Source organism: Protopterus annectens, chromosome 3.part1, assembly GCF_019279795.1.
Source record: "Protopterus annectens isolate FY-2018-M chromosome 3.part1, PAN1.0, whole genome shotgun sequence".
In the NCBI taxonomy this organism is placed as follows: domain Eukaryota; kingdom Metazoa; phylum Chordata; order Ceratodontiformes; family Protopteridae; genus Protopterus; species Protopterus annectens.
Genome location: NC_056732.1, coordinates 1,370,799,669 through 1,370,827,250, shown reverse-complemented (window position 1 = coordinate 1,370,827,250; position 27,582 = coordinate 1,370,799,669).

Here is a 27,582-nt window from a genome sequence, read left to right as displayed (position 1 = left end):
TCCTTCCATTTTGGATGGCTATGATGCTACTACTCTGTCCCATACCTACAGGCCATATGTATCCTGTTATTGTACATACCAATAGGCAATACCTCCATTATGCATGCTATGCCTGTGATACTGTGTATAATGTCTGTCATATCCACCATGACAGCTTTACATTACACATAGTTGACATAGTATCCCCTACTGCAAGGCATACATGCACGTCAGGCGCACATTACGTATGACATCGGCGGTATATGCCCATACACATGTGTGCTGTGACAGTATACATACATGTCCTATCCCCTGCTGTGGCACTTCCTTGTTGGATATCCACTGCCAGCATCGGCGTGTGGTCTGGCATTGTTAACTAATGCCCCCCCTGTGGCAGCCCTTGTGGTGTCTCGGCTGTGTACATGATGTCCCACTGCTGTGCACATGGTGTCCACAGTCGTTGGTATGCTCAGCAGGATAGCACTACATAACCACCTTTCACCACTCTCTGCATTATGGACAAGTGTCATTACTTACAAACACCATTCCCATACATTACAGCTTCGTCATACACATCATGCATTACACACCCGTACATATCGTGTGTTCTACATACCTTGTTGGTGTTTCATTCCGTTTTTCGTTCCGTGTATCGGTATTCCTATTTATTACTCTTCCGGTTGTACACTGCTGGTTCGGTATGAGCATATGGTTTGAATATCCTGGGAGTCATCCTTATATCCGTCGATAGCTGCAACATGTGGGTTCATCCCACCAATTGCTGTTCCTCAGTGTGTAATTGTGCGCATATCACCTGTACATCTACTCCATTCTGACATTACGTGTCGTAACTGTGGTATGGTTGGTTTCCTCACCTGGGCGTTGGCTATTAGCCCTACCTTCGTGGAGATGGTATGTATTGCGTTATGTTATGTGTAACTGCAGCCGCTATGTGTGGTGACAGGTACATTTCGCAGTGGTGTTAGCCGTGGATTGTGTGTGTTGGGTATAGTATTTAATTCGACATGTGGGTGTCCCTGTCCTGACGACGTCTGTTAATGGCGTTTTGCATTCGGATGTGTAACATGGCTGTTGTATTCCTTTAAACAATGCATGCAAGTATGCATCCGCTTCTGATTGTGTTTCCCACGCGAGATGTTGCGGTTATGCAGATGTCATGGACTGCCTGTATGTTTGTGCTGCTATTACGGCTTGTATCCCTTTAATATGTACGATGGGGGATATCGGAGATTGTAGGTGATGGATACGGGTTGTGGGCCTTGCATCTCTACATCATACACGGTATGGTTGTCTGTGTGCTCCATCCCTGCCTGGGGAGTTGACAGTTACTTGTCTGTTGGTCTGGGAGTGTAGGTTGTGTTGTTGTCATGTGGTGTTGGTCTCACCTGCGTGTGTGCTTCATGCATGTATTCCTCCGTCACATCTGTGGTATATCAGCGGTTGTTTGTACGTGATGACTATCCCTTGTCATTCTGTCCCAGATATTTACAGTCATTGTGGTCCTGTTCTTGGGATGGCCTGTTTGCCAGTGGTTGCCACCTATTCAGGTGGGGATTGCTTGTTTGACACTTGTAGAACACACAGCGGTGTTTACGGGCCGATAAGTGGCCGCGGTCAGTACTGAGGTTGCACATACGTATTTCCGTGGTACATACCTATTGCTGTGTGACTTTGCTGATGTATCGTTTTGCGATTAGCATATCGGTGTCATAAATGCGGTCATGATTAGTACATATGTCCTTTCCATTTCCTGTGGGGTATATTCCTGTGCTACAATCTGGGACATTGTCACTTTGTATCGTTATACGTCGCCACACGCCTAGCCAGGGTGGGGCTCTCACTACTACTTTGGGACTACTGGTGTACATATGCCTGTGGCTAATGTACCGTATGCCTACACATATTATTCCACTCTGCCTCTAACATGGCACCAACATACGCATATTACGGAGACACACACATTACACTCGCACAGCGACACACACGGCACCCTCACCGCACACATACACATACTACGGCACTCACGGGGACGGTTGCATACAGTACCTGCGTGGGCCGCATCACCGGTGGCGGTGTCTACCTCCCCCCTCATATCATCATAGTATTACCCGCGCATGTACTGTTACTGTACTGTGGCCTGGCGATCATTCTGACTCGCGGTTATGCATTTCGGTATGTTGCCCTTTCCATGGTTGGCGGTATCCACATCTGTTAAACCTCCTGGATGCTCAGGTTGTTGTTTCACTTTGTATACTTTGTACAGATATCAAGTGTTACATCTCTGTCACCTTACATCCCTCTGATTCCCTGTCTTACCTGTAGTACTTATATGTATATGTGTACATATATTTCTATATATGTACTTATATCTATCTACATATATGTATATGCATATATATACATGTTTATATGTATACACCTTGCGGCGAACGTGGCAGCATACAGCAATGCCGTCTGCTGTAGGACCCGCACGTTCAGGTGTTGGCGTTCCATGCTCCACTGGCTGTTGGGTGTACAGTGTTTGAGGGCTGCCTATGTTGGAGTCACACATGGGGCCACCCATACGGTACACTTTATGGGTGGTCATGTTTGTGTGCCGTCCATTTCACTGTATGTGCAGGTAGGGAGGTGTCAGTCCATGGGTCCTACGCTGTCAGAGTATGTGCTATACGTTCCCTCTTTGCCAGGGCATAGGCATATTGGGTACACCTCCGTCTGCCTACTGGGGCTGGCACAGTGTGTTCATGGTCCTGAACCCTCTGTGCCTGGACTGGCCTTGGCAGTTGTGTTGGGCTTTGTGGCCCTTCACCATTATGTCCCTGCAGCAGCTGCTTCCACAGGATCATATTATGTAGCATGGCACATACTATGAATATGTGGGCACATGTGCCTGGAGAGTACTGCAGGGCTCCACTGGATGTATCCAAGCACCGGAACCATGATTTCAGCATCCCAAACACACCTCTATGATTATTCTGGTTTGTGCGTGTGCCTCATTATGGCGTTCTTGCATGTGTGTGTGTGCATTTCTGATGGGAGTCATCATCCATGGCTCCAGTGCATAGCCAGCATCCCCCACAAGGTGGCCTTGTGGGATGTCCCCCCTGGCGAATACGTGGTACAGCTGTGAGGCATGCCAGATATGGGAGTCTTGGAAGCTTCCAGGGCTGCCAGCACACACATCCATGATAATGCCCTGAGCATTGCACACGACCTGGCAATTGATGGAGGGGAATCCCTTGCAGTTTATGTAGCGTCTACCCTGCTCCCCAGGTGGTGACTTGATTTGTATGTGCGTACAGTCTATCGCACCCAGTACCTCCGGGTATTGTGTCACATGGTGGAAGCGGTGCATATTGCTAGCCAACTCCTCCTGAGATCTGGGGAAGTATATATGCTCATTGGCATGTGGTAACATGGCATCCAGAAACTGGTGTAGTACCCTGGATGCTGATGCCTGTGAGATGCCCATTATATCCCCAGTTGGCCTTTGAAAGGTACCTGTGGCCAGTATTCGCAAGCTTACACATACCTTTGTGTCCACTGGGATGGGCTCCCCTCTGTTGTTTCTTGTTCTCAGGCGTGGCCGGCACAGCTCCACTATTTGCTGTAACGTGTTCCTATCCACCCTGTAATGCTCTACTATCTCCAGGTCTTGTAGCCCCTGGTAGGTTACCCTTGGTCCTTCTCCTCTGAGGCCTACGGTAGTTGTTGGCACCCTCCTCCACAACACCGTCTGTCTCTGACACATGCTGATGGATCACGGCCACGGCAGCACCCAACATGTACATTTTAAAAGTTCCCCGTGTGTTTACACCTATGGTGCAGCGTTTGGGAATACACGGCTGTGTGTTGTGTGCAGTCACACTTTATACTGTTGTGCTGTACACCCGGTGATGTCATAGGGTGTGTCTGTGCGGCCGTATCTGGGGATTATCTTCCGTGTTTTACCGTTGGCACTGCAACGCTGTTGCCTTTGGTGTTGCATTGCTCTTGCCTGCAATGGATTACCTTTCGACCTTCCCTTACTATTTCTGCACATTGCACCTACTATTTCCTGGCATGCATCCTGCAGAGCCCTGTCATGTGTAGTTTCTGGGACATGGCATATCGTGCGTTTTGTGTGCCGCAGCCGTTGTGCTGCCTGTCTGCTTGGCTCTGCTGTGTCAGGTCTTCACTCTTTGCAATCTGCTACCTCCCCTACTTTCTTTGCATTTATATGCCTCCCCTATCCCGTTTTGCAGGTTTCTGCATGCAGAGTTGTCATCTGCCTCCGATTGGCCTTCGTGGTTTGATTAGTGTTGATTGCCCATTACTACTCCAATTACACTGCTTCCGCATTTCCTCATATTCTCAACATCATCTTCCTGTTTCCGATGTTATTTGAGGGGCGAGCGTCACATGACTGGGTTAAGGGAACGTAGTCATCCTCGTGCACATGCACCTCTGTGCGCATTGTGTGCTCTCAGCTCAACTATTTCCCCACACGCCGGTCCTGCAGCTGTGATGTGCAATGTACAGCCCAGGTTTGCTGCGCTCCAATGTGCTTCCTCCTACAGTGGCACACCCCTCTGCAGGTGACATGTATTCCCTCTGGACCACTCCTCGGTGTATTACCGCTGCGCCGTTTGGTACAGCCTTACGCCGGCGGTGGTTTTGCGATTCAGTATTATCTGCCTCATTTGCATAGCATTGACTACTAATTCATAGTTACCACGCCGAACACTGCCGCGAGTCCTTGGCAACCCTTGCACCGTGGTTGTGGCTTTACATGCATACCATGGTGTGTTGTGGCTGTGAAGCTGATGTGTATTACGCTGCTGTTTTATAACATTGTCATATTATTTCATTGTTTTGCACCTTCCGCAAACATGTCCTGGGGTTCTGCTGTGAGTTTCTGTGGACATACCATTTATGTTATTATTTACATGTTGTGCATGTTTTCTTTTGACATTCTCTGTGTATTTCGCCATTGGCATATGGCAACAGTGTGATACCTGACGCTGACAGACTTCCGTTACTCCTATGTTATGTTTGGGAAAATGTAAACTGTTTTTTTTGGTTTACATTGCCGTGGCGTTATGCTACGCCTGCGCCACTTCGTGGATCGCTATATGCCTTCATTTGCATGGTGCAACACCGCACATGGGGTGTTTAGCATACCTACGCCAGGGGCGGCGCAGATCCAGCGCACGCCGGTAGTGCACGTGGGATTGGATCGTACCTGAATCGCTCGGCGGCCATATTTGGCATTGTAACGCCTACGCTATGCGTGCGCATGGCGCAAGGTTTATGAATCCCGGGGATAGACTATTTCACATTTTCTTAACCTTTTGCAATCGCTCTTTATTAACTCAAGTCCTATTCTACAGTGATGCTTTTACTGGGGGTACCTAACATATCCTGTTAATGTACAGATGTTACCTTGCTTTGCAATGCGCAACCTACTTTTCATAAGATATTAGTTTTATTATTATAATACTGTTACTGTTAATACAGTATACATCAAGTACACACTTAGATTTCTTGCTGTGACTTGCTTATCTGAATGTGTTTTGCATTATTTGTTTTTTTAACACCCACAAGTTGCATAAACCACTAACATGACAGTATCACTCGTCAGTTTTAATTTATTAATGCTATATATGTCATATGTTCATAGCTGTATAGAGCCCTGTGTTCTGTCTCATAAGCCATTATGGCATCAAAAACTAGGCTTACAATATAGGAATAAAAAATACCTCGCAAGTAACTCAAAACAAACTCTGGCACAAGCTTTTCTACTACCAACTCTCTTCTATGCTGCACCTATTCTCACCGGCTTACAAACCATCCTCATGGCTAAACTTGAATCTACCTACAATAAAATAGCTAAATTTGCTGCAAATCTCTCCTACCACTTCCACCACTGCAGTGCCCTACAATATCTTCACTGGCCAGAAGCACATAACCAACTCCTACTCCCACAACTCCAACTCACTCACTCTATTCTTATAAATCCCTCTCATTGCCCTGCTTTCTCTACTCTAATTTCTCCCTACAGTCCCAAACCTTGTCTCCACAGTGCAGACCTACATCTTCTGGAAGTCTATAAGTCCAATAAACAAACTGGGAAACTTCTTTATAGACGTTCTGTTGCTAATATCTGGAATAAACTTCCCTTAGATCTAAGAGCAACCACTAGTATCTTCTGTTTAAAAAAATGTTAAAAATTACACAGTTAAAACATGGTCTTGTCTCACTCTGACCTGACCTACCTCTTCCCGTTCTTCTCCTCCCCCTCCATCTCTGCTAGTACTATGTCAGTGATCTCCTCTACCCCTATATCATATAACTATCTTCCTGTGGACATTTTCTACCGAAATATTAAACACGTAGTGTAACTTTTATCTTTTTAATTTCGCTTACATGCCAATGTAATTGTAAATGATTGATTCACTACCTGTAAATTACATCTATACCCTTTGTACATCTGGAACCAAATGAGATTATGTATTGTTTTACTGTACAAATGAGATTATGTATTATTTTACTGTAGAAGTTCTTTATTGTAACCAATAGTAGGCACCCTACTGTTGGAGTTGTCATGGTTATATATTTTTCTTTGTAAGTACTTCTTGGTTTTATGTTTTCTTTTTGTCTTGGAGCTTTTCTCCTTGGGCCTCTGCTGAAAAAGGGTTTCTAGCCCAGTCAGACTAACCTGGTTAACAAATGTCAAATAAATAAATAAAAATAAAAATAAGTAATAAATAAATAAATAACTGGAACATGGGCTCCAATGCCTTTGAATCATATTTTTCTACACCAACCCGGGAATCTAATTCCTTTTAAAAGACTGTTAATTTAAATGATGTCCTAAGGTAAAGTAATAATTATTCCAAAGAAATGGAATAAATTATGATCTAAAGCTTTTGCATAAATGTGTTCTATGTAGCAGAATGTCAGACATGTGCACATTATTTCCAGCATTTTTAATTTAAGTCCTGGGTTGCTTTCAATATCTTGCACCTAAAGGCACTGTCGACGATACATAACGTTCTTCTTATATAATGGTAACATATACTGCAAAAAATTAAATATTGAAGTCTAGATGTACAATCAATTCCTCTACAAGGGGGAATGCAGTTTGTAGATTTTCTTTATATAATTCAAGTAGCGGTGAGTCCATGTTTCTATAGCAACAAAATCCTGAGTTGTGCTGTAATATAGGTCTTGGTCTCATAAGGACTGATAAGCATACGAGGGTCACTGAAAGAGAACATTTCAAACATCAAACCAGACATCTGTATTGCTTTACTGAATGCTAATGTTGCATTTTCTTTTAAGATCAAGCTGCTAACAATCCAAGCCCCGTGGTCCTTTATTTGCTTAGAGAAGAACTGTTGAGCTTTATTAGTACAATTGCCCATTACGAATGAACTTACATTCCAGTGTACTGATTCTAGGGTCTTGCTTATTAGCCGAGTTTGTAAGATAACAGTAACTATTCATTGTAGTGACATTATACTTTGAAAAGATCACAGACAAGCCTAATGTAATCATCATATTTGTTGAGTCAGATATTTCAACATGCAGGAAGAAATAAAAAAAATGAGCTTGAGCGGTATGGATCTCCTGACTGATCACTGAGGAACTCCCTGGTCCATTCTGACCGAATCTGAATTATTACTCAACAGTGTTACTACATTAAGCCTGTTAGATAACCATTATCTAGTCCACTGCACTATAAATGTGTTGACATTCAGTGTTATTAGGCAGTTAGTGATGGCATCACATGGCAATAAGTCAAAGGCCTTCCTTAGGTCTCAGTATTTGACTATGATTAGTAACCCATATCAAGAACAGCAGATACTGCTTCATAAAAATCCATTAAGCATGTTAGAGTGGCTCTACCATAGACAAAGCCATGCAGTGCAGTGTCTTTTGTTGAATAATAACTTTTAGATGTCATCATCATGCTTAGAAAAGATCCTTCAAGCACTTGCAAAGAGGTCTGTATATCCATGTTATGACTCAGCACTATAGTAGAAAATGTTTAGTTCTTTGACAATATTCCTTGTGATAATAATGAATTAAACATTTGCCCCAGGGTTCAGTCAAGATGTTTTTCACTACATGAATCAAATAAATGGCGTATCATCTGGACCCACGCTGTAATTTTCAATTACCTTTTGTAATGCTGCACAGTTACTCTCATTATCTTTGGCTAGAAAATCAGTATCCATGGAATTACAGAGCACACAATGTGGTGTATAAACCCGGTTCATTGCTAATTTTGCGAAATATTTGTTGGAAATAGTACATATTTTTAATGATTCCACTACCAATAAAAAGAGTCTGATTATAGTACAGACTTTTCAAAGTAAGGGTGACATATTTATAGAAGATTCTCTTGTCATTTTGTTTGGCTAGATGTTCTTTAAAGTTTGAGTTTGCAGCAACAATTGCCTTTTTAGGTTATTGATGGCAGTATAGAAAGTCGTTTGTGTCAGCGTGTCAAGATTTTATTCCATGAGGGTTGTTTGTTAACACCATTTTAAACCATATACTTTGTAACACACTTTTCTTCCAATGAAGTTACAAGTATGTTCATAGGTTCATAGGTTCATACTAGGCTATCTGCCCTGGGGCAATTATAAGCCTAGCCCAATTCTGTATGGCTTATGCCACCCCTTGATTTGAGTATACTGTGCCCTTTTTAAGGTTTAGTTTACTGTGCCTCTGTCTAATAGTGACACGGGAGTAATCCCTGGGACAAACCTACAATTCCCCCATCCACCTATCGAGATTCTTCTTGAAGAGATTCAGTGAGGTGCTCTGCCTCACATGAACTGGAATTCTATTCCAGAGCGAAGGGAGCCTCTGGGTTATGAACCTGTCCCTCCAGCAAGTTCTATTTATTTCTGTGCTGAGGTTCAAGTCCCTTGAGCATGTGGCTCTAAAGGATTTAGATTTACTGAGGTGGAGCATGTCCATTAATTCTGGATTTGACATAGCTTTGTATGTCCGACACAGATCGCCTCGAAGTAGGCGGTATGCAACTGAGTAGAGCTGGAGTTTTTTTAACCGAGCAGCATATGGCATCTGTTTGAGACCCTTGATCCTCTTGGTGAGATACTTTTGCGGTCTTTCTAATTGCTGCAGGTGTCGGGTAAGGTACATCCCAAAAGGGGCATTGTATTCTATGATGGGCCTAATGAGGGATGAATAAAGGGGCATGATTACCTCTCTTGATCTACATGTGAAACCCTTCGTGATGAGGTGGGCTATGTAGAAGGTCTTTCTAACCACTTTGGCAATGTGGTTTTCAAAGGAGAGATTGCTATCAACTTGGGTCCCCAGGTCCCTAATAACTTTCTCTGTGCTTAATGGGTTTCCGCCTATGTGGTAATTTGTGGGCACATTTTTTTTTGCCAAAGGTATGACTATACATTTTTTGTCATTTAGCTTTAAACCATGGTGCTGGCACCAGTTATCTGTCTCTGTGTGACCTTTTTGAAGGATGTTTGTGTCAGCTGGAGAGTCGATTATGGTGCCCAGTTTGCAGTCGTCTGCGAACTTGGTGAGCCATAGTCCTCCCACGTTTGCCTGTACCTCGGAAAAGTATATACCGATTAAGAGTGGTCCCAGGACAGAACCCTGTGGGATGCCACTTGTGACCGGTTTTGAGTCTGACATGGCTCCAGCAACTCTCAGTCTGTGAGTTCTGTCTTTGAGCCAGTTTGCAACCCATCTTGTGACATAGGGGTTTATATTTAAGCTGGATAGCTTATCTATGATGTCCGAGTGGGGTATTGTGTCAAATGCCTTTGCAAGGTCCAGATAGGCTGTGTGGACTACCTTCCCTTCATCTATGACTTTGGTGACTGCTTTGAAGAAGTCAACCAGGTTCAAAAGGCAGGATCTGCCCTTGACAAAGCCGAACTGGGTAGGATCTAGTGTCTGTAGGTCCCCAATGTCTTTGTTTATGAGCTCCATGATGATCCTCTCCATAGCCTTCCAGATTAAGCTAGTCAGGCTTATGGGGCGATAGTTTCCAGGGTCCGTAGAGGCTCCACCTTTGTGGAGTGGGACCACTGTTGCTGTACGCCATTCTGTGGGCACATATCCTGTAGTGAGGCTGAGATTGTATAGCTGTTTTATTTGAGGGATTAGTTCCTCTTGGAGTTCATGTAGGACGCAACATGGGACGCCATCTGGTTCCATGGAAGCAGTGTTTTTTGCTTTGGCGAGGGCAGCCTTCACCTGAGCATCAGAGATGTTTGGGAGGCAGCCCTCTGCCAGAATAGATGCTTGCTCTTTTGGGGGGGAGGGGGTTGAGAAGTTTGCACTTAACCTGTCTGCCAGGATATTGGCGATGTCTGTGGGTTCAGTGTATTTTCTGTCATTTAGAATCAACTCAGAACAAGTCTGGGAGTTGCATCCCAGGTTCCTAACATAACTGAAAAAAGCCTTATGATTGTCTTTGGTGTCCTGTGCAATTTTTCTCTCGAAGCTGGCCTTGGAGGATTTTATGAGGGATCGTAATTTTTTGCTAGTACTGATCAGAGATGCCTTCCCTATTAGGGATTTTGCTCTGTCATGTAGTAGCTTCCTCCTTCTGTTGTACAGTTTATTTAAGGCAGGGGTCCACCAGACTGGATGCCTGCCTTTGGATGATTGGATCTTCGTTTTGTTTGGGATAGCATGATCCATGCATTCCTGGAGATGTCCGTAGAATGCATTTATATAGGATTCTGCAGTTTGGGCCGTAGTTTCCACTGGCCCTGGGGCCTTGAAGGATTCCACTTCAGTTTTGAGAAGTGAGAAGTTCGCTTTTGAGAAGTTTTTCACTGTGGTTTTCTGGGCTGGGGGTGGGGTCGGGATGTGGACATCCAGTGAAATTAATTTATGGTCTGATCTTACCAATGAGGGATATACTTCTGGTGTGGAGCATAGAGTCCCCATGTTGGTAATGATCAGGTCTAGTATGTTGTCCCCTCTTTGGGAGTGGTGACTAGTTGTTCCATAGCATTTGAGTTTATAATTTCCAGGAACCTTTGGGCTAAGGTGCTGGATCTTGAGTAGTGCTCCCATTCAATGTTTGGGTAGTTGAAGTCGCCCAATATAATGGTGTTCGGAGAGATCTTCATGTTCTCCAGTGTTTTCAGGAAAGCCGAGTGGGATTCCTGGCTTTGAGAGGGTGGTCTGTAGGATGCTATAAACTGAAAAGCAGTCTTGCCTACTGTTAGTTGCACATGGATGGTCTCCGATACTTCGTGCAATGCCACTAACCTGGAGGTGTGGATATCCTTGATAAATATGGAAACTTCCCCTCCTTTTGTGGTTCGGTCCGGGTTTTGGGGCTGAAAAGCATGATATGAGGTATAGCCTGGAGCCTTGAACCAGGTTTCTGTCACTGCACAGATATTGATGTTCTCCATACTGAGGAGAGCTTCGAGTGCGTGCATCCTGAGGTTAAGACTTTTGGCGTTAAGCAGCATTACCCTTAGTTTCTTGTTCCTTGTGCTGTCTATGGGGGTGGGTTTGACTTTCGAGCCTTGCCTAAAAAAGGCACTATGGGGGTGGCAAGAGCCTTTGCCAATATCCAAAAGCCCAGTGGTGACAGGTGCAAGCCGTCCCTAGCAAAGCAACGTGGCTTGTCGAGCATGTCATCCCAGGCTGATAGACACTGGATCCCCTTTGAATGACACCAAAATTTTAGCCAGTTCATTAACTGTATCTATCTTTTGGAATCTTGAATTAGCTAGCCAGTTTGTTTTCTTTGTCATGTGTCAAAACTCTGTCGTATTCATTTTTTTTTATAATCACATATATATTCTTAAGAATGCAATACAAGAATGCCTGACATTGCAAATTATACGTCTATATGCTCAGTGTTTACAAGAGATTACAGTGATTGCATTTTATTAGCTAGACTAGGAATATTAGTTAATACTAAGTCCAATACAGTCCCACCCCTGTCAGGAAAGATAATTAATGAAAAACAATTAATGGTGTTAACTATGTTCTAGGAATTCATCTTCAAAATAGTACTGTAGGACACAGTGCTCCACTTAATACATGAATAGTTAAACCCCCAAGGAGTATTATTGGTCTATTATCTAAAAATTCTGTCAGTTTTTTAACCAGTTAGCATAAATTTAGTGTTCATACCTGGGTGATGATATTACCTTATATGCCTGAAGATGGGACATGGTAGTGAGTGTGTAAATGTCAACCACTAGCATTTCACATTCCCGTTCATAACAACAGCTGAACATGAAATAGTCTTGTGTGCTAATATTATAATACCCCACTCTGGGTCTGTCCATGAACACACAGAAATTTAGACATGGGAAGTATTTTATAATTTTTATAATATTTTGCACGGACTCTTCATTAATTGAAGTCTTGTATACCCCGCAGTAATATTCATAGGTTCATATGGGTTACTAGACTAATGGCTCTAGTGCCCTTACAAGCCTAGCCATATTTATCCTGGCCTGCCCCAATTGATGGTGGTTAGGTGAGTGAAGTTTGCTGAGGAAAGAGTCTATGGTAGTTAATACTGACTTCCTCTGTCCAGGAGGGACATGGGCACCACCTCAGGAGTGAAATTGCAGTCACCCATCCACTGATCTAGGTTGAGTTTGAAGAGGTTCAGGGAGGGGCTCCAGCATGACCTGTTCATTTCAGAGGCTAGATTAAGATCCCTGGAGCTAGTGACACTCCTGAAGTTTGATTTACGAATGTGTAGCATTTCCATTAAGGCTGGGTCAGAGACTATTCTATAAGCCAGGCACTGGCCCTTAGCAACCTATAGGAGACAGAACACAGTGACAGGGCTTTCAGTCTTTCTGTGTAAGACTTGTTTTGTGTACCCTGTAATTTCTTGGTGAGAAACCTCTGCTGTCTCTGCAATTGTTGCAGGTGTCTGGTGAGGTACTTGCAAAAGGGAGCATTGTACTCGATTATTGGTCTGACGAGGGCTGAGTATAATGGAATTATAACATCCTTAGATCTAGATGTAATGCCTTTACTTATAAGCTGTGCCACTTAGAAGGAGTTCCTTACTACTGTGGATATGTGATAGTCAAAGTTCAGATTGTTATCAACCTGAGTGCCCAGATCACATACCACTGGGTCTACACTTAGGGGGAGTGCTGTCTATAATGTAATTATCAGGGGTGTCAACTTTCCATGGCCTTGCAGATGAGGCTAGTCAGGCTTATGGGCTTATAATTCCCAGGATCAGCTGATGGTCCCCCTTTGTGCAGAGGGATTACTATTGCTGTCTTCCATTCCATAGGAACATAACCAGTTCTCAAGCTGTGGTTAAACAGGGATCCAAGTGAGTCTGCTTTGTTTAAAAGGCAACCTGTGATGTTGTCTGGTCCAGTTTACTATCATTATGTTGAAGTGGATTCGGACGAATCCACTTCAACGAAAGGCAGGGAGTCGACTGGTGACAATGTCGAATCCGACATTGTCGAAGTACAAATCTCACCCCTATCTTGACCCATGTTAAAACCTGTTCCATTATCACATTTGAGATGTACTTCGGCAATGTTGGGATTTGGCATTGTCAAGTTTCATGGGTGTGGGTTGAAGTAAGCAGCATTCGACCGAGTCCAGTCTGAAATAATGATAGTAAACCTCTGGTCCCATTGATGCCATGTTTTTGGCCTTGGAGAGTGCAGAGATGATCTGTTCTCTTGAGATAACTGGCTAAGGAATGGTGGCAGGTATACTTTGGGGGAATGGATGGAGGGGACGGGGGGGGGGGGTTGAAGCTTTTTGCAAGTCTTTCAGCTAGTAGGTTGGCTATTACCTCCAGTTGAGTATAGGTGCTGCCATCTACAACCAGTTCAGTGTATAACTGGGTATTCCATTTTAGATTTGGACATAGGTAAAGAATGCCTTGTGATTATCCTTAGCTCGGGAGGCTATTTTTGTTTCATAATTAGCTATGGAGGACTTGACAAGAGAGGATTTCTTCTTCTGCTGAGCCATTTCCCTCTTGTTCTTAGACATAATTTTTTTGTTATTGTATAGCCTGTTTATACTAGGGGTCCACCGGGGTGGCTTGTTTTTTTGGCAAGACCTGGTTTTAATCCAGTCAGGTACAGCCGATTCTATACAACATATATACAGGGCATTGGTGTACACCTCTGCATAGGAGTCTGTGTTATCTGCGTTCAAGGGGGCTTTGAAAGTTCTTATACCATAATTTAGTAGGAGGTAATTTGTCTTAGAAACATTCTTATGCATGTTTGAGCTTGATGGGGTATCTGGTCTTATAATTACATTGAATGAGACTGATTTATGGTCCAGTCTTACTAGGAAGGACATCAAACACTCTTCAATGTTAGTGAGTACTATGTCCAGGATATTTGAACCTCTTGTAAGCATGCTGATTAGCTGTTCCAGAGCACTTGTGATGACAAAGTCCAAGAACCTCTGAGCCAGCATGTTTGTAGTTGTGTATTTTTTTCGGCCGATGGTAGGATAATTAAAATCACCTATGAGTAAGGTGTTGGGCTGTATGACAAGTGACTCCAGTAAGTCCAGATATGCTGTATGCTTTCCCATTTCATGGTGGGGAACCAACAACTAGCTATAATATGGTAGGAGGCTTTGCCTATAGTTAATTTTACATGGAGTAGCTCAAGAGAGTCATATTGTCTGACCAGTTTTAAGGTGTACTTATTCTTAGTGAAGGTAGATACACATCCTCCTTTGGTTCTGTATCTCTCAGCTTGTGATCTGAATGTATGGAAAGCATTGTAGCCCTGCACAGCTGATGTGCTTTCCGTGCCTTTGAACTATGTCTCAGTGACTGCACAGATGTCAGTATCTTCCAAAGTGAGGTATGCTTCCAGGGAGTGCAGTTTTTTTGTTTAGATTCCTAGCTTTAAGCAGCAGTACCTTCAGTTTATCTAGAGAGAATTTTGTTATTTTGGGAGGTTGCTCATTTTGACACTGTCTAAAAAAGGCACAACAGGGGTGGCTAATGCCTTTACCAGTATCCAAAAGCCTAGAGGAGATAGGTGCAGACTATCTCTGGCAAAACAGCTTGACCTGTAGACCATGTCTTCCCAGGCTGACAGATATTGGATTCCCTAGGACTGACACCAGAAGCAAAGTCAATTGTTAAAGTCAATAATTTTTTGTTTGTATGGTGGCATCATCCCAGGGGAAGGTAGAATGCTACTTAAGGCTAGACTTATACCTACCTGTGACACATAAGCTGAGAGGTCAGTCATGTCTCTCTTCATATAGTCCAGTGAGGTACGTATCAAATAATTCACTTCCTCATGGACTATGATGGAGTCATACGGATAGTTGTGGTTGAGTGACTTGACAGCTCCTGGCAACTAACTGAAACCCGCTTGTTATCCAGTCTGGTAAGGGGAATATCCGTGTGTCTCACAATGGAGTCACCTATGACCAATACATTAGGTTTTGTGGTGTTATGGCTTATGGGCTTATTTGTTGAGACACTAGTGTGTGTGTTATTATGTGTTATGGTTGTTTTTTGCATTATGTGTGTGTAAGTGGCTTCCATTTTGGAGACCTCTGATTTTTTTGGTAAGTTATTACTGTGTACCTCTGCATATGTGGGTTTATGTGTCATGTCCTTATTTAGTGTGGGAAGTATATATGTGTTGACTACCTGTGTTGCATTCAATCTGTCCTTATGTGAGAGTCTTGCCTCCAATTTCGTAGTGTAGCTACATCTCTCACATAAAATATTTATTTCAGGAGTAAGTGGCTATCAGTATACATGAAACAGTTGCTACATTGCCTCAGGATGCCCATGTCTATCAGATTGGCCAGAGAGATGATCGGAAACTGTCCATCCATGATAGTAGCCTCTTACTGTATGTTTTATTAGGCAAGGGAATGGGTTAATTTGACTGGACTGTGCCGATAGGGCCAAGACTACAAGAGGGACCTACACCTTGTGTAGGTAAAGGTTGATCAATAAGACATTGCTGCTCAGTGTGCAACTGAGTTGCTCCTAGAGCAGCAGAAAAGCTTGGAAGGGTTTCACTGAGGGAAAACTGAGCTTCTAGGCTTTTGTATTTATACAGAGCACTGCTAACCACCACTGTGTGAAGAGCAGCACCACACAAAAGTGAGGCTTAAATACAAGCAAAGAGAAACATGTTTTAAGCTAACCACTAATCAGGAAAGCACACAATAAGCCTTCTGCCAGAAATTCCCAACTCAGACACACTAGAACAGCACACTTCTGCCACAAGGGTGCAGAAAAACACCTTTTTAATATAGAACAGCTGGTTTGGAGCCCAAGTGTAACAAGACAAACTACCTACAACAGCCCACAACTAACAGATACAATGTAATACAGTGCAAATAACTAATTAAAGCAGCAGCAAATAATACTTTTTTTTTGAAACTGCTAAAGTACATATTATATAAGAAAAGTGCAAAATGATACTTAGAATTCTTTTGTGTGCTTCCCAGCTCAGATATACCAGGTAAACACCTACTGCCACCTAATAAATAATCCCAGTCCTCCTAATGTATAAACATAGTAAAGGAGTGTCAGGAGTAAAATGCTACCACAAACAAGCTTAAAAGATTCAAAATGCTGCCACAGACAAACTTAAAGATATGGATACAACAGTGTACTTTAAACAGCTTATAAAAGTGTGATTTTTCAATAAAAGTCTTTGCTTTGTATAAATGAGTCAAGAGCCATGCAATTGTACAGAATTTATAAAGGCACTAAAAGCAAGATAAGCTGATTAATAAGCCCTCCAGCCAGTACAACTACATGCAGAAATCTCAGGTGTTTCCCTAACCTAAAGAGACCAGGCTACCTCCCAGTGCACTAGACAGAACATCCACTAACCTCTTGAAGTAAAAACAAATGCTTGCTACAGTGTAAAAATACACTACTTTATCTATCCAACAGTTACAGTAGCTCAATAATAAATTCTGAGCAAGTAAATCAGTAGAACAGACAATAGGAGGCAAAATGCACTTTTCAATATAAGCACAAGTAAAGGCAAATAAATAATTCAAGATACCAATATCAGTGTAGAAAGGGAGGAGCTTATTAAGCTCAATTTACAGTAGAGGTGGGCAGCGTAAAATCACCAGGTTTAAAATGCACATCAATTAAGGGAGGGGGATTGGCTGGGAAAAACTAGCAGGGAATCACCAGGAGTATGTTAGTTTATGCAGGCATGACATCTTTTCATAAAAAGACAGGGCCCAGAAATTCACAGATATCACTCACAGTTTAACCTGTTCACCATATATCCTGTCAGTATGTGGATGCCACCTTATTTGCTAATGCACAGCATACTGTTTTACTAGAACCAAACTCCACAGCAATGCACATGCTTTCTCCTCTCAGACATTTACTCTTTGGCAAGCTCTCCTCATCAAAATTAAGGAAATCAACACTTATTCCAAATTCAAACATATCACCTAACCTATCTCCTTTTTGAGTCTCTTCTCCTCTCTTAAGATTCACTGAAGGTTGACCCACTTCAAAAACTAATGTATATATATATTGTATATTACACTCTGTGTGATTTCACACCGCACTATACTTGTTCACTGGAGGGTACATACACAGTTTTTTTCTATATAATTAGTCTGAACTATTCTGTTATTGCTTATATTTCTGTAGCTTTTGTTTGTGAAATGTTTTCTATTCCACCCAGGCTGAGCATGAAATCGTCAATATTGATAGAGAGCACTAACTTGGTAAACAAATATAAAAAAAATAAATAAATAAATGGATACATATTAATCTCAATAGTATAATAATGTTAATATTAACACAATACTCTTTCAATTCATAGTTCTATTTCTTGCTGTGTTCCTCTAACCCAGGTGTTTATTAGCATTTTTTTTCCTGACACTCACTGCTTGCATATGTCCCTTGACAACACAGTATGGCACTTAGTTTTTGATGTATTGATACAAATATAAAAGTCATTTTATTTTTTATATGAGATTTCCCTGTCTCATTGATGATCAGACTCCCCATCATTAGACTCAAGCCCATTTACTCCCTAGAGAGGTGAAAAATCTTCTCTCAGAGCCGCTGGGATGAAAGCTACCTGTAACAGGTCATCATTCAGGCAATTTTGTTGCTCTCACTTCCATCCAAGCTATGAGAGCATTTTGTATGAATGGCTCTAACCCCTCCTCTTGGGTGGTGATGTAGGTGCTTGCATCACTTTAAGAGCCACTTCTGCTTCCTATGTATGGCCATTAAGGACTACCATTACTGGCCGGAGTGGCTGCCCCTTCATATTCCCTGCACTAGCTCCTGCTTATCAACATTGTCCCTGCCCTCCAGCAGAGCTCATGCTGGGAAATGGTAGCAAGACTAGTAGGAATCCACTCCCTTCTCCAAGATGGGCAACCCATCCTCTCAGTCTGTGCAGTCAAACATCCAAATTACTAAATGAACTTAGGTCAGGTCACAGTCAGGGCTTTATCCTTCTACACTTCTTGTGAATAGTGTATATTTTCATAATCATTTGCAAACACTCCAGTAATTCAAGCTCTTTGAATCTTACAATGATATTTTTGCTGTGAATACCTACCATATCCTATCTGCTTGCATATGAAATTTTTCTTCCTATAATGTACTTTTCATGAGAGATTAGTCTCAGTATTAGAATAATGTTACTATTAATACTGTGTATATCCAATATAGAATTTTATTTCTTGATGCATTTGTCCTAAGTGTGTTCACAATCATGTTTTCATAACACCCAGTGCTCACAGAGGCCCTCCAAACATGACAGTAGCACACTCTGTGCATTTGTAATTTAAATATGCAATAAAGGACCATATCCCAATAACCATATGAAATATTACAAGTTTCTCAGAATACTATGCCATAACTTCACCTATGAAACATAGGATGTCTCTGACTGGCTCTGGATAGACCTCAATATATTTTTTTTCTACTTTCTCCCTGTGCTTGCCAGCTGTCTTGCCTCTACCTATTTGATGCCAATTTGTTATGCAGTGGTGACAGCTGTTGACGGTGGTCATACAAGCAGATGTCAGTGTTACTAGTGCCTTCACAGGTATCCTAGCTATGATGGCCTTTTTATTATGAATGGCCTAACCTTCAAATGATGGTGATATGAGCACGTTTGTCACTGTGAGGACTGTCTATGTCCTTTTGTGCATGCATGAACCTCCATATACACCAGAAAGGGATATCATCATTGGCTTCAATGGTCCCCACACCGACTACTTACATCCTGATATGGCTCCACCCTGCAGAAGTTGCTGTGTCAGCAAAGCATTGGTACAAGCTAGCCAGGACCACCATCATTGCTCTCATAAGATGGGCATGCCTATTCTCTCTACCTACACTGTCAATCACACAAGCTGCTAGTCGAATTCAGGTCACCTGGCTATAGTCAGAGATTTAGCACTGGTGCTGGTCAGAACTCAAGATCTTTTATGATATAAAAAGTCTCCTGGTGTTTGCTTTCTCGTTCAAAAATTGGAAGGTGAAGTCAGAACATGCCAAAAGTCTCGTTACAGCAGTACAAGTTGGACCTGACTGAGGGAACCACAGATACACATCTTTGCAGCTCTTGATTGGCCATATTTATGTATGGGATTGGAATGCAGAGATGTGATTAGATGATGGAGATCCCACTGACTTCTGTTGTTACAAAGAAGTGGGTAAGTAAGAACATGGCAGCTGGTGCCATATCAGTGAGATGATATATTTGGACAAAAAACAGAAATCCTTATTTTAAATGTTACAAAAATTAAGATATTGTGGGGGCAAAGCAAGAATTGGAGCCTAAATAAAACATGATTAAAAGCAAATCTAAAATGGGAAGTGGTTGTAATAGCTATAATACAACCTATTTTTCATTAAAATTTAAAATTGCAACTGTAAAGGGGAAAATGATGGCCAGATGGGGATTTGAATACCACTGCAGCCACCAATATAAAGGGTGAAGGATGGTGGACAGGGCCAATGGTGCCATGATTCTCCCTACTGCCTGCCACAATTCTTAAATCTCTTAAATCTACAAAAAAAAAAAAAAAAAAAAAAAATATATATATATATATATATATATATAATGTAAATTATGTAGTCTGATGAATACCAGGGTATAATCTTTTGAGTCACATCACTGATGCTAAACAGATTATAGAATATTTAAATAAGGGTACACAACTATGAATGACGGAATGACATATTGAGAAGAGCTTAGCCAAAGCAGCGTGTAGGAAATAAGTACTTTTGCCCTGGGTGTGGGCCTACACTATCCATCTCACAAATAGGCTCTACCTTGAACACCCCAATAAGCAAAGGCTTTGTCCTAACATCCTAGATCCCTTTCTTACTACTTTTTCTGAGGGTCATTGCCTTCTAGTGCTCTACTGTCCAGATGGAAATGCACAGGGAAGGCTGGTAATATTCTTCAGCACTACAGCCTTCTGTCCTGACTCACTGTAGTAAAGTGCCACCATCTCTGATTACCAAGCTGAGGACATCAATTACTTTTTTCACTCATATTAATAAAATAATTAATTATAAACACAAATGATAAGAGTGCAGAGCAGTCTTGCTAGTGGAGGTGAATGCTAGAAGCTTTGTCAGCATTTAGCAATAAATATTCTCTTACCAAGTAATGAATACATAAATATATGACCAGACACTATCTTCTTTAAAGTAAATAAATAAAAATACTTATACAGAATAGAATGAGTTAAGTAACATATTTAACTCTCAAGCAGATACTGGATGAAATGTGGAATAATTATTTTTAACAGCTAGATTGCAAGAAATTAGAATATCTTTCTCCAATTATTCTTTTTTTTTCCTTATAGGTTCATAGGAGGTTACAAGGCTAGTGGCCCTAGAGCCTTTATAAGCCTAGTGATGTTAATCCCGGGTTGCCAATTGTTCTTGGTTAGATGGATGTACTTTACAGATCAGCACCACCAACCCCTGTCCATGAGGCACATGGGTGCAACCCCTGGGGTGAATCTGCAGTCACCCATCCATTTTACCAGGTTGTGTTTGAATAGTGTCATTGAAGAGCCCTGCTTCACATGAATTGGAAGTTTATTCCAGAGCAGTAGTAATCTCTGGTAGACACACCTGCTTCTCCAGCATGCTCTGCTAATGTCACTGCAAGGCTGAGATCCCTAGAGTGAGTGACTCTAGTGCCATTTGATTTGTGGATGTGCAGCATTTTCATCAGGTCAGGATCAGAGACTGCCCTGTAGGCCAGGCACAAGTTGCATCTCAGTAGTCTGTATGATACAGAGTGTAGTGATAGGGCTTTCAGTCTATCCACATAGGTCATGGTTTGGAGGCCCTTTATTTTCTTAGCGAGAAACCTCCAATCTCTCCAGTTGCTGCAGGTTTCTGGTGAGATACATGCAGAAGGGAGCATCGTATTCTATTAATGGTCTTATTAGGGTCGAGTAAAATGGGGTTATAACATCCTTAGACCTGGATGTGATGCCTGTAGTTATGAGATACACAATGTAGAAGGCTTTTCTTACCACTGTGGAAACCTGGTGGTCAACATAGTTAACTGTCAAGCAGATAATGGATTTCACACAGAAGTGCAGAATATTTATTTTTAACAGCTAGATTGCAAGAAAAAAATATCTATCTACAGTTATTCTTTTTTTCCATATAGGTTCATAGGATTATATGAGTTTACTAGGCTAGTGGCCCTAGAGCATAGATTGCTATCTACTTGTATTCCCAGATCTTGCAGCACTGGGTTTGAACTTAGAGGGGTGCTGTCAATATTGAAATTAGTGGGGAATTCTGCTTTGTCAAGTGGGATAATAGTGCACTTTTTTATGTTTAATTTTAGACCGTGATTTTGGCACCAGTCATTTGATGGGCCAACATAGTATATTAGCATATTTTTGGCGCCAATTTTAAATCATAGCTCTTGGCTACTTAGTAGTGTAAAGAAAGATTACTGGATATTCTAATAAAGACTAAGAATGAATTGACATGATTGGTTTAGAAGTTAACTGATTTTAAACTTAATTGGTTAGCTTTTAGTATAAATATTAGGCATTGCTACCAAAAGATAACGATCTGAAGAAGGCTAACTAGCTGAAAGCGCTTATCGTTTTATCACTATTTTAATGCTGTTTTTACTTTTTCCATTAAATTTATTTGCTGTTTGACACAGGACTCTATCGTGGTGGATTTTTTGCTGTGGTGGAATACCAGAGGTTTTATCTTTGTTTGCTTCATCAAGTGTAAGATAGTTTTTTCCTTGAATTTTTGCAGTTCTAATCTTACACTGTCCATGGCTGATATTCATTCAAATATAAAAGAAAAAAACATGATTTATATGATGTCTCAGCTAACAGGAGAATCACAGAATCCCCTGCTAGAGATAAACTTGAATCAAGAAACTACATCTTTGACAGCAGTGCTTTCTGATGACTCTAGTTTTAGAAATATCTTGTGTGATGTAGAAAATGCTGCCTTTCACCTAAAAAGACTACAACGGCAATGGTTCCATCTGAAAGCCTGTGTACACCATAAAATAGTTCCTCGAAGGATGCGGATCAAATGTTTGCCTTCATATAGCAATGCATACCCAATGGCAAGCAATTAATCTTGAGACCAGCCAAAGATATATGGAATTAATTATAGAGATTTTTTAAACCAGAAGATGATAAAAACTCATCCATTATTGTAACTAAACAAGAAGAACTAGAGAAATTGGATTTGAAGGAAGAACAAGTACATGAACTAGAACGATTACAACATAATCTCAATATTTACGATACTAAATTAAAACAACAAAAGATCAAAAAACTGACAAGTGACCATCGAAATTTTGCGAATGGTAACATTTTTGAATGGCCTAAAGAATAAATTACCAATGGAGGAAGAAACACAACATCAATGAGAAAAAATGGAGAACATATAGAAAGACCAAATATACAGCTAGAAGGCATGCATTCGACCACACAGAAAATGCCAACTACTAGCTCACATGAACGAAAAGATATCTCTTCTAATGACTTATTGGAAGTCAATGCTAATATTTCAGCATCTCATGAAACATCATCTGAGAATACATTATTGACAGGTCATAATGACCCTACACCAGCAACTAGGCCCAGGGATGGAGTAGTACATACACCAGTAAATTGGCCTTTACCGGTTTGTATGAAACAGAACAACTACAAAACTCAAAGAACTCAGAGCCAAGAGTGGAAGCGCAAGAAATTTATGAAATGAATGAGAATCCATCTAATTTAGTAGTAAATATTTCACAGACAGAACTAAGCCATGAAGCTATGACCTTACTAAACAAGGGTCTGACCTTCATACCATCATCTGATTTGAATGAATTTATAACAGACATTAGACTTTCTTGTAGAAATATCTTGTTGAAATGCTTTTTTGGTCAAAACAGCACCTATGAACCCTCTCTTAGAAAGTGAAGCACTTTTACTCCAGTAAATCCTCCATTGGTTGAGCTATTTTCAAGATTATGTGAAGAAGAGATCTTTGAAACTAGGAACTTTACTAACAAAAAGAAATGTGCATTTTATAACATGACAGCCAAAGAAAATGCAGCTTTAAAACAACTTAGACATTCAGATAATTTAGTTATAAAACCAGCGGATAAAGGAGGATGTATAGTCATAATGGAAGCTGAGTGGTACAAGAACAAAATGACAACAATGTTGGAAGACCAACACACATATAAAAAAACTGAATAAGAAGGATGTTACAACAAGAATTACACTCTTTCATAGCATCTTATATGAACTTTTAATGGAAAGACGTATTACTCAAGAACAATATGAATTCTTGGATAATACACATCCTTTATACCCTAGTATAAGTGGAATACCTAAAATTCATAAAGACTTACATGATCCTCCTTTATGACCCATTTTCTCTGGTAGAGAATGGATAACGGAACCGCTATCTATGTTTATAGAAAATGAGTTGAAAAAGGCATTACCATTTGCAAAGACAGTTCTGAAAGACACTGGCCAATTTTTGAGTGATTTTTTCAAACAAACTGAACACTTGACAGTGTTTGAAAATCTTATATTGGTAACTATGGACATTACCAGTTTGTTCACAGTTATTCCTAATGACTATGGTTTGCATGCTATTAATACTTTCCTACGAAGACACAATATATCAGCAGATCCAATATGTGCTCTGCTAGAACTTGTTCTAGAAAACAACATTTTTATCTATGGAGAAGACTTCTATTTACAAACATGGGGAGTAGCCATGGGTACGCCATGTGCTAATAGTTATTCAAACTTGGTATTAGAAGAATGGGAGCAAGAAACCATCTTCTTGGAAAATAACATATGGCTCCCACATCAACTATACTATGGTCATTTTGTTGATGACGTCTTTATCTTATGGCAAGGAAAGATGGAAGAGCTGAATAGCTACGTCGATTGCATCAATGGAAGTACTAATTTTCTTATATTTAAAGCAAGTTTATCATATCAAGAAATAGATTTTTTGGATGTTAAAGTCCACCTAGATCTTAAGGAAGGCATAAATACAACCATCCATAGGAAAGACACCTGGAGAAATCATTATTTACATAAACAAAGTATGCACCCTGGACATATTTTTCAAAACATCTATGAAAATCAAGTCCTACAGGCATCTAGATTATGCACTAAAAATGAGGAATTCATTGAAGAACAATGTAAAATACGGAGATACCTTAAGGAAAGGTCCTACTCAGATAAAAAATTAAGACTCAAATAAAATTTTCAGGAAATAAGGAAAGGCAAAGGCCAACCTTATTTCTCCAAAAGGAACACTTCTTCACAGCAAACTATTGTTTCTGATAATCATATTCTACAGTTAAATTGTTTGTTAACTTATAGTTTAGACAATAAACAGATATGTGATATAATAAGAAAACATTGGTCAATATTAACAATGGATGAGAAAATTAAACATATAGTAGGAGAGCAACCGAGATTTCAGTATAAAAACAAGAAAAATTTGAAAAGACTCCTATGTAATAGAGATGGTACCACCACACAAAATATACATTCAGACAGAAGGGACACTTTTAAATGTAGTAGATGCAAAGCCTGTCCTTACATTGACAGTTCAAATGTCTTTGTCTCCACTTATGGAAATAAACAATATCACTTAAATGTATATGCTGATTGCACCACAGCACATCTAATGTATTTGGCCACTTGCCGTCAATGCAATGCTTTTTACATAGGCAAGACAGATCAGAAGCTTAAAGATTGTATACTATGACACTTAAGAGATATCCGACAAAAGGAACCAAACAATGCACTAGCAGTGCATATAACACAATATCCGACTCATTCCTTCCTTTTTAAAGCAAATGAAACTGTTATTCAGACAAATAGAGGAGGAGATGTCCATAATCGAACTGAACTACATGAAATATCTTGGATAATTAACATGAGAGCAATTTGTCACCCTGGACTAAACACTATAGTTCCATTGAAACCCATATTAAAAACTAGAAGGAATACCATTACAACTCGGAACCACTACACTTATAATTCAATTTTATTCATTTTTTTCCTTTTAGCTGAAATTATGATATAATAACTATGTATATATTTTAGTTTTGTTAGGTTCATCAAATACAAAATAAGTTTAATAAGTATAATAATATTCAGCTATTAAGTATTTATTTATTTTGATATGGAAAGTACTTTAGATTTGAATATTGCTTTTCACTAAGGATGTGTGCATGTTCTTGAGTCATAATAGTGATAGTCTTGCAACAGGTATATTTGGACATTGTTTTCTATCAAGGCAGTGAATAGGGACATCATTTCATACATTTATATTTATATTTATATATCTAGAGATTATTTCGTGAATAATGGACTCTCTATATAGTAAAAGGATACAAAATTATAATGTGCAGCTATGCATTTCTTTGCTGATGGAAGCAGAGTTGACATAGTGACCATGCTTTTGGCTGTGTCAGTAATATTTTAATATTTTAATAGTTTGTTATAGATAAGAATTGTTTCGTATATCTGGAAAAGTAGATAACTGTTAAAGATCATATATAAAAATTCCAGAAAGGTGACCTGCTAGTTAAAGTTAATTATAGTAAGTTTATATAAGACAAATAAAGAAAAATAAAACAAATGCTCTTGAAATTTTTTTTTTAAAAAAGCTAGGAAACAGGAAAGCCATGCAGGAATAAAAATAATGGAAATAAGTGCTTCTGAAAAATCTTTAAAAAGTTAGTGTCACACTTTGGCCACTGGATGGCAGCAAAATGGAAACAGGGAAGCTATGTAAAACTAAATTCACTGGAATGATACATTCGGCATTTATAGCCAGTAAAAAACTAGGCAGAGAAGTGCATATTAGCATATAGCTGAAGTAGGATGGGCCAACATAGTAAATTAGCATATTTTTGGCACCAATTTTAAATCATAGCTATTGGCTACTTAGTAGTGTAAAGAAAGATTACTGGATATTCTAATAAAAACTAAGAATGAATTGACATGATTGGTTTAGAAGTTAACTGATTTTAAACTTTATTGGTTAGCTTTTAGTATAAATATTAGGCATTGCTACCAAAAGATAACGATCTGAAGAAGGCTAACTAGTTGAAAGCGCTTATTGTTTTATCACTATTTTAATGCTGTTTTACTTTTTCCATTAAATTTGCTTGCTGTTTGATACATGACTCTATTGTGGTGGATTTTTGATGTGGTGGAATACCAGAGGTTTTTTCTTTATCTATTTTAGCCTGGACTTTTGAGAAATCGATTCCAAATGGTAAAGGGCCCAGTACAGATCCTTGTGGTATGCCACTGGTGACAGGTCTACTGTTAGAGGTGGAGTCACCAACTTTGACAGTATGTGTTCTGTTGGTGAGCCAATTAGCTACCCATCTAGTGATGTAAGGGTTAACACTTAGCTTGGAGAGTTTTTCAATGATACCTGAGTGGAGGTTTGTGCCAAAGGTTTTGGCTAGATCCAGATAGGCAGAATGTACTGTCCTACCTTCATCCAGGCCTTTGGTGACTTTCTTGAAGATGTCTTCCAGGTTCAGTAAGTATTATCTACCCTTAACAAAGCCAAATTGGGTTGGGTCTAGCATTTGAAGGTCACCTAAGTTCTTGTTGGTAAGGTCCATGACGATCCTTTCCATGGCCTGGCAGATGAGGCTCATTAGACTTATGGGTTTATAGTTTCCAGGATTGGTTGATGGCCCCCCTTTATACAAAGGGATTACTGTTGCTGTTCTCCATTCTGCTGGCACAAAGCAAGTTCTCAGGCTATGGTTAAAGAGAACGGCAAGTGGTCAGCTAGTTCCTGTTTTAGATTACTTAGTAAGAAACCTGGGATGTTATCTGCTCCCATTGAGGCCGTATTTTTGGCCTTGGAGAGTAGAGATATGACATGATCTCTAGAGATTCTAGGTAGGAAACTGGTGTCAGGTATGCTTTGGGGTGTGACTGGTGGGGATGGGGAGGTGACATTTGCACCAAGTCTGTCAGCTAGCAGGCTGGCAATTTCCTCCAGTACAGTGTTAGTGGTACCATCTGCTACTA